Source organism: Poeciliopsis prolifica, unplaced genomic scaffold (genome assembly GCF_027474105.1).
Source record: "Poeciliopsis prolifica strain line A6 unplaced genomic scaffold, Auburn_PproV2 SCAFFOLD003, whole genome shotgun sequence".
Lineage (NCBI taxonomy): Eukaryota > Metazoa > Chordata > Actinopteri > Cyprinodontiformes > Poeciliidae > Poeciliopsis > Poeciliopsis prolifica.
This window is the reverse complement of record NW_026562378.1, coordinates 3,613,272-3,621,942: the sequence shown is the minus strand read 5'-3', so window position 1 is coordinate 3,621,942 and position 8,671 is coordinate 3,613,272. Positions and strand designations below refer to the sequence as shown.

Below are 8,671 nucleotides of genomic sequence, written 5' to 3'. Positions count from 1 at the left end.
AACACAAATGTTCTAGTGCTCACCCGTTAACTTGCTAGCTAAGTAGCTATCTTAGCTAGATAGCTAACTAGCTAGCACTGTTTCAATGTTGCTAAATAACACTATAGTGTAATTATATAGTACAAGTTTAACACATTACAGTATGTAGAGCCAATATACCAACAAAGAAAAAATATGTCAGTTTGCCGATATTTCTTTTAGCACAGCTTATAACACTGGCCTTTAAATTCAGACTAGCTAATGGTTAGCTTGACGGCTTCATTTTAAAGGTTAGTCGCTCTTAGCCATGTTTTTTCTTTATAACAAAACTGGTTAGTGTTAAGCAAATAGTATGGCGATATTTTAAACTTTGTTTTTCTGTTTGTGTAAATACGACCACTGTGGTGTCAGTTATTCCACACAACGGAGAGAAATATTATCCAACACTATGCGGTTCTCTTTAAATGCTTTCTTACATTTTCTGTGTAAATAAAATATGGGCAAATTAGTCTGTTGATATTCCTGTCCTTGAAATAGTGTAATAAAATATTTATTTGTTTATTGGTTGGCTGTCGTGTTGTTGAGTTCGGAGAATTTGCCACGTCTTCTTCTCCTCTTGAATTTCTTCTTCTGTGTCCGCGCACCCGGTGTCGCCCTGCAGCAGGGAGCGCGTTTCCCCGCTTCTCCACGAGAGGGCACTGATGTATCAATAAGGACTTCCTGGCGCCGACTCGCTGCTTCCCAGCTGCACAGCTCAGGCTGTCGTCTTGTGGGGTGTGCTGATCGTTTTCACAGCATTGCTGCAACATGACCGAATCAGATTTTCCGCCCCTTCTCTTGGAGACAGACTGTAAGGCCTAAAACAGATGAGAGCAGTTTTAGCCAGTCGAGTTCTTCCTCTCTTCACTGTGTCAGGACAGAATTATGTCAGTTTCAAATTGATAAGATGTCAGGTTGACCAGCCTGCAGAAAATCTCATCAATGTGGGAAACGCCTCGCCAGCATGCAGCAGCGACTCCCTGCAATGTAAAGAGACATCATCGTCTTCTGGAGAATTCAATCCTCACTCTGGACAAAACCGGTGGAGAGGAAATAAAATTTAAAAAAGTACATCCTGCTGCCAAAAACAAACTCCAAGATACTTGATTTAGACAGAGTGAGCCAATCCTAACCAATCAAAGCCACGTTTATATGTGAGGCCATAACCTGGACACCGATGTCTCTTAATTTCGTCCTCTGTTATTGCAGAAGTTTGTTGGTGTTAGTTAACGTCAGACATTGAGTGAGGCCGGGTGTTTCTCCTGAATAAATATGGGCCATTTTGTAACCTGAGCTGGACAAACCAACCCATGCTCACTGTTGCATTGCATCACACTTTGAGGCCGCACTCCGAGGAACCGAGGCAAGTTTTAACCGTGCAAAATGAAATGTTCCCCCAAACGCCTTGCTTAGCGTCAGATTTTAGTTTGGCGTAAATTTAGTGTGTTTCATGTCTGGACCACAAAGAAGCTACGAGTTACAACAAGCTACGCGTCGCCTCAGGATCAGTCAGACGGGTTCAGAGAGCTCTTGTGCAGAATACGTCTCAAGTCTTGCTACATATTCTTAATTCAGTGTTCGGGACTTTGACTAGGCCATTTTAACACATGAGTGTGATTCATAGCGAGCTCTGTCAGACCAGCCTCTTGTTAGAGCAGCATCTGGTCTTTTCCAAAATCAAACGGGTTTGCCTCGACTCCGCCGAAACGCGACCCTGCCACATTCACGTTCTACCAATGTTGTTCAACAGACTTCTGAAATCTTTGTGGATACTTTATGTTGACATCTGTTTACACTCAGACGGCTAATTTTCCTTGGTTGGTTATTATTTTTTCAATTTGTTGCACAACAAGGAATCAGGGGAAAAGAAAATCATCTTTTTGTGTTTCCCAGTGCATCACAATTCTGCACTACTTTGTGTTATTTCATTCCAGAACGTACAAATACACTGAGGGGTTGCAGTGAGACAAAAGAGAAAAAGTCCTTTTCCACATCCTCTCCTTTTGCAGCTGGACTCTTTCTTTCCTGTGTGCATATCCCACAAAATGCAGGTTATTATTCCTACTAATAATAATAATAACATCCTCAACGTACAAATGTTTTTTTTTCTTTCTTTTCTCTCCTCTTGGCGGTTTATAAGCCGATGAGTTAGACGACAGCCAGATTTGAGAAAACATAAATAACTGGTGCTGGACTCCAGTGCCAGATCTTCAGAGCGAAACAGAGAGAGAGAAAGAGAGAGAGAGAGGAAACAGCAATTTGTGAGATTGGCCGTGTGAATAAGACTTTCAGGAATTGATATGCTAATTATTTCCGTCAGAATGCTGCGCCGGTGGCAGATTTGCAAATAAATGCCAAAGTAAGAGTTCGTGGGACTCTGTTGATTCTGCTCTGGCCCTGTTGTCACAACAGCAACACAAAAAACTGTGATAAAATAATATCCTTAAAAAAGAAAATTAAAAAAAAAACTTGTGAAAAGAAAAGGGATTTGTTCCCCGCTGTGTTAAACTTGAAGTTTCCTGGTTTTACTCCATTTTCTGCTTGATATTTACAGTTTAACTGTGACTGTTTAGCTTTGGAATCAAAACATGCTGTGCACAGCTTCTCTGTCTCGCCGTGTCTTGCTTACAGCATTAAATGTTGTCTGAGCTTCCTGGTTCATTAGTGAAACATAATCCACGAAGTCCAGGCTTTTGCCAGGCAACAAATCCGTTGTGTTCCGAAGATGTTGCTGCAACGAGGCGTTGCTGCATCAAGGCCTCACTGTAAGAGGAATACCGCAGGCAGCACCTGGACATAATTGACCCCTGCTAAATCGGGTCAACATACAGCTTTATAGCGACGGCCTCAGATGCTCGCGCCTTAAGTTGCCACTCGGTGTTTCTTTACGATATAATTGGCATCCAAACACGTGGCTGTAAAGCAGTTTACGACAGCGCAGTTGACTGAGCTCTGCATTAAGGAGTATTGACTCAAGAAGGAAATGGTTGACAAAATGAACCAAAGAGAGACAGGATTCTTTTTTTTAATTTAGAAAAATCTAAATAAGCGAGTTATTGAGCTGTCCTTGTGGAACCGTTTGGCTTTGATCTGACATATTTAAATAAGACAAAAAAAAGAAGAAAAATGCATGGCTGTGAAGGGGTTAAATACTTTTTCACAGCACTGCACATTTACCATCCAACCCTGTTTGAAAAGCTGAGGCAAGAAGTTGCGTTCAACCCACGTATTTATACCGTTTCCAACAGTTTGCTTTTCCACCTTTGACCTCTGTCGACCAACACTGGTGAGTTGAGATCGGAGGAAATCCTCTCAGCTGTATTATTTATGCCTGCTCCTGATGCGAGGAAGAGGAAAACTGTGGAGGTTTACTTCCTGCATCTCCTCGCTTTCTCTCACAAGCGACTACAAGCCTGCGAGTCAGTGGATCGTCCCAGTCCGACGCAATCATTTAAAACCAATATAAAGAACGGCGCTGTCCGTGCAGAAAGCCGGCAATGTGCTGCGGGACTTTTTAAGTTATCTCCATATTTTAGACGGTGGTTTGGATTGACGATTTCCTGCCGCCGTTTATCTTTATCGTGCTGCAGCAGGCGCCTTGCCCGTCCCTCAGTTGGCAGTAAATTGCAAACAAGGAAGTAAAATGGGAGAGTTCATTTACGCCTCTCCTGCTGGAAAAAAAGACCTTGCTGGATGAAGGGAGAGCCAAATGAGAAACAATAAAAAAAAGAAAAGAAAGGGGGTGTGGGGAGGGGCATCCACAAAGAAGAGGAAAAAAATCCTCTCAAAATTGCTGAAATTGTTGAAATGGAGTGTGCTGTCCCTTCATCGGGTCTGTGTCCTGCTTTAAACTGGTTTTAGTGACTGGGACTCTGCCACAGGAGAGCCCAGAAATAGTACAAACCCTAAAATAAAAACAGAAGCAAGAACGTACAAAACAGGATGAGTCGGAGAGCTTTGACTGGACTGGGTTTGGTTCTGTGAGGAGTTCTGACTGTTGCAAGTGTTTGGCTTGTCAACAAGCCCTTTTTTTTTTTTTTTTAAACCAGTTGGCGCCAACATTCAGACTACAAACCCGCTACAAAGTACTTTAATCTCCTGCTCTCTTCCTGTGAATCGAGCTCCAAGTCTTTAAGGTCATACAGTGAAAAGTTATCAATGGAAGATTTTTTATTTATTTATTTTTTTAGATTTGAGCAAATCATGTAAAAATAAACACCATGCTTTCCTTTTTGTACGGTGCTGGTTGTAGAATCTTTAGTCTTTGGTTTTGTTGTGGAGATTAATCCAGCTGCTAAAAGCATAAAGAATAATTAAGTTCCCAACATGCTGCATTGAGTTAAAATCATCACCTTTCTGAGGAGATGCTTCCAAACCCGAGCGCCTTGAAAATAGGTGGAAGTTTTATGCATGTAACATTGTGTCATTTTTAGCTGTCGCAAAAAGAAAGAAAGAAGAAAGGAGTACACGGTGAGAAAAAACATTAATGAGTGAAATGAAATGTATAGATATCCTAAGTGTGACTAGGATCTCAGCCGTCCATTAAAGAAGATAAATTCCCATGAGGAACGGTGAAAAGGTCTTCATCCTGGCGTCCAGGTCCAGTACAGATGGAGGAACTCGTCGTCCTCAGATGCTGGAGCCTGTTGGCAGGAAGCAAAGCTGAAGGTTTGCACCAATCAATACTCCATCAAAGACTTTTCGTGTGCAGAAGCTGTGAGTCTGTCTTGCCTGAGCAGAGTGAACGTCCCTTCGGTAGCTTACCTCCACCTCTCTGAATTCAAGCCTTCAATTATTCAACGTCTTCTGAAGGCTGGAGCAGCTTTGGAGTGAGACGACTGTTGTGGAGTTAAAACATAGTTGCTTCACGAGTCCATGAACAGGATCTACAATCTTTCTGAAACGTCCACATGAAGCGCCTTGCTGTTGACGTGTCGAAGTTAAACAGGTTGACTAAACTGCTGGAGGCCACCTGTGTGTCGTTTAAATCCAGCTGTTCTCTGAAGGCCTCTGAGGTTCGTGAGAGAACATTGGAGAACAAACAGCATCAAGGAACATAGTCGACACATCGAGGACGAAGCTATGGAGAGCGAAGTTTGGTTATGTACCTCACGCCATCATACATGCATCAAAAAATGACGGTGCAACTGCAGCATAGCAAGAAATCTGTGTTTCAATCCAGTTTGCCTCAACTTCCCCAGAAAAGAAGAGCAGTTGGAGAACCTTCTTCCTGACACCCAAGGTGTTGATGGTCCATGTCAAGTCCTCGGACATCTAGACTTCAAGGTACTTGCTTTGAACCATTTCCATTAGAGTCATATTAATAAATATTGGAACAAGGGTGGCTTCCAAAGGTCCAAAGGTCAATGATGAGATCCTTGATCCTCCTTGCACTGAAGCAGAGATCGTTCTATAGGCACCAGCCCACCACCCTGTTGACCACCTGCCAGTATGCTGAGTCATTTTCGTGGTGTTTCAGTATCAGTAGGCTTATTGCGGTGTTGTCTTCAGCAGTCAGGTGTGATCAATGAGCCCTGAGGTTCCATCTGAACCAACGTTCAGATGGATTTCTATGGATTCTGACAGTCAGTAGTTTGTCTGTCTTGAAACCCAGGCTGTAGCTCCAGAGAGAAGGTGTCATACCAAGCATTAAGAGTCTTTCTTATAGTGTCTGTGGTACTATCATAGTAAATACAAAGCTAAAGAGTAGCAGTCCTAATTTTCTGTGGTTGGGATGGTAACTATTGACACTACATCTAATAAAAGCGTGGTTCGTCCTGAAGGGAAATTGATCTGGGTCCACCTTTCTGTGGCTGGTGTTCTTTATCTGGACCTTGACCAGAAACCAGAAACCACTGGTCATTAGAGTAATTAGGAACAGTAGAGTGTTGGAAAGACCAGTCTGCATCTCAGTGAGTTATTGAACCCTCCAAGTGATGATGTTTGTGTCTATTGCTTTAATGTCCTGCACATTCACCCTTGGCTTCCTCTGCAGCCTGAGAGATGGATTAGCTAGGATCAAAACATATTCGTGTGTCAGTGCCAGCACACCCTGGACCCGCTTTGGCATCTAACCCAACAAAAATGATATACACAGTACCACAATCAACCAAAGTGAAATGCTTCCGCTCTGGGATGAAATACAAACTTAAATATTTTACGCACAAAAAAGACAGTGAGTTGGAGCTTAGAAATATAATAAAAAGTAAGAATGAAGTAGTAATCTTGTCTGAGCAGCTCTGAGGTCACTGATGGAGCAGTGTTTGCGTGTGCTAGAGGGATTTCTGGTATGTACTCTCCAGTGAATGCTCTCTCTGTCTGTTGGCGAACCGTTGAGTCAGAACCTGTATGTCAAGTAAAAAACAAAACGCAAAAAGTTGAACACAAGCTGTGACACTTGGCCTTGACGATCCCTTCAAATCCAGACTTCAATCCCGTGAGAATCAGTAGCAAGACTTCGTCTTTTGTCCACATATGTTTTGAAAAATCCTACTAGATTTGAGCTTTTGTGCCATTCAGAACAAGTTCAGTCTCTGGATGTGCAAACTTGGCAGAGGCGTGCCCTAAAAGACCCAGCAAACCTGAAACCCGACCAAACACACTTTTGCAAACACGCACTTCTTTATGGAACGTCGGGACAGAAAATACTGATAAAAATCGATGAAAGTTTTCAGTTGTAATGTGACAAAACGTCAGGAGCGTGAAGCCTGTTGGGAAGGCGCTAGTAGCCGATATCTTGCCAAATAAAACATGACTAAATCTCCGTCTGCTCTTTGTTACCAACTGAACAAATGAAATACAACTTGTGCCCCTCTGGAAACAAGCTGCCATCGACGTTCCTCTCATTTCATCTCTGCCTTTTCTAAAGACTCCCAGCTGCGCGCCATCCTGCAGAAACATTCAGAAAACATTCCTTGCGCCGTAAATGTTCCCATTCAACCCCCCCACCTCTTTTCACCACTATTTTTACCAACTTACTCACCGAGGACGGGGCTTTGTTTGGCTCGTAGCATAAGGACGGTTGACCGAAAATAGCCTCCGGTGGGACAATGGTCTGGTACAAGCGGCAGGAGGCAGAGCTCAATTATAGCCGGCTTTCTTTGTGAATCCTCGATTCAAGCATTGTAATGAAAAGCAGGCCTTTGCTGGACATCTGCTGCTCTAATTTGGGCTCAAGGGTGCGCAGGGTGATAACACCGGGCACAATAGCGAGCAGGAAGGCACACATTTGGCTTATCTGTGCAGCTGTCCGGCTTGATAACGGAAGTTCTCCATTATACGTCGTTAATATCTTTTCAGTTCGCATCCTTTAGTTTATAGGAAACTAATGAGGTGACAGAGTAGGTAATTTTCCTCTAAATCTTTACAGCGGTTAATCAGTGACAACAGTGTGTGTGTGTTTGTGTGTGTGTGTTTAAGCTTTTAGTCCAGTTAAACGGTTTGGATTCTGATGCTTTTTTGTCAGAAAGTGACAAATAAACTCGTCTTTAGAAGGACAGGACCGGAAGGATGATCAGTATCTTCTGTGATTGTGAGGCTTAGCTGATATTTTAGTTTACACAGCAATGAATAAAGCTTTTGTTTGACAACTTCATAAAAAAAAAAAAAAAAAAAGGGTTCATATTTTGAGCTAAATTTGAGACAATAAACAAAATAAGAGTTGGAATATGAGGAATATGAGTGTTGATTGGTTCATAACCATTAAAACAAACAGGGTGAAAATTTGAACATTCCCTAAGACTTGACGCTTTCTGTCAATAAGTGCTGTCAGTATCAATCTGATTGATATTATTGATTGATTTTTACATAAAAAAAAAAAAGTAAAAACTTTGTATGCTGCCACAATTACGCAAAGCTGGCGTTGGCCCATCGTTCAGATCCCAGTGGATGTACATGAAAGCTTCTGTCAATAACAAAAAAAAAAAAAAAACGTACAGGATATTGTAAAAAATATTTCTATCAGGGATCAGTGCCGTAAATAATAAACACATTAGACCTCACACTTCTCTAGAAGCTGGAAGCATCTATTTAAATCAGCTCATCCAAACACGTATTTATCGCTCAGCTCTCTGCACGAACCGCCTGCTTTTCAGGCCTTTAACAATAGCAAAACGTTTGCAATTCATGCCGCCATCGGCTGCATATAGATTCATCCCCATCCCAACAAGTTGCCGTTCATCATCAGGTACAGCGTGCCACTTTTTTCCTCCCTCGCCCCCATCGAGCTGACACGTTGACGCACAGGATGGGACGGCCTCGTAAAGAATGCATAAACCTCCAGCCGCAGCAGTCTTATCTCCGTTAATCAATAACTGCTGCGAAAGCCGCCACGTCCAGAGAGAAGCGGGGCTGACTGGATTTATTTATTTTTGTATTTTTTTATATGGCAGCATCATGCTGACTCTCTCTCTCTCTCTTTCGCACATCAGCATCCATTTTTAATGGCGGTATCAGGCCTCGTGGAGAGCCTGGCGGTCCTGTCAGAGTGTGGGCTTGCAGAGAGGGGATAAGAGCTCTTACTGCTGCGCTGTGGGAATGGATGAGCTGGTGAAGCAGCAGCCCACCTCTCCCTGCAGCATCCGTGGACGTGGCAGAGCGCCGGGGTGACTATTACGTAAGGTGTTCGCGAACAAGTTCTCTGTATAATTCAAGC

At 42.8% G+C, this 8,671-nt stretch overlaps 1 protein-coding gene across 1 annotated transcript in view; it reads right to left on the bottom strand.

Moving 5' to 3' along the window:
* si:dkey-245f22.3 (uncharacterized protein LOC492819 homolog) overlaps nt 1-8,671 on the bottom strand; it is a 351,352-nt gene that overhangs the window by 119,642 nt on the left and 223,039 nt on the right. The window lies entirely within an intron of this gene.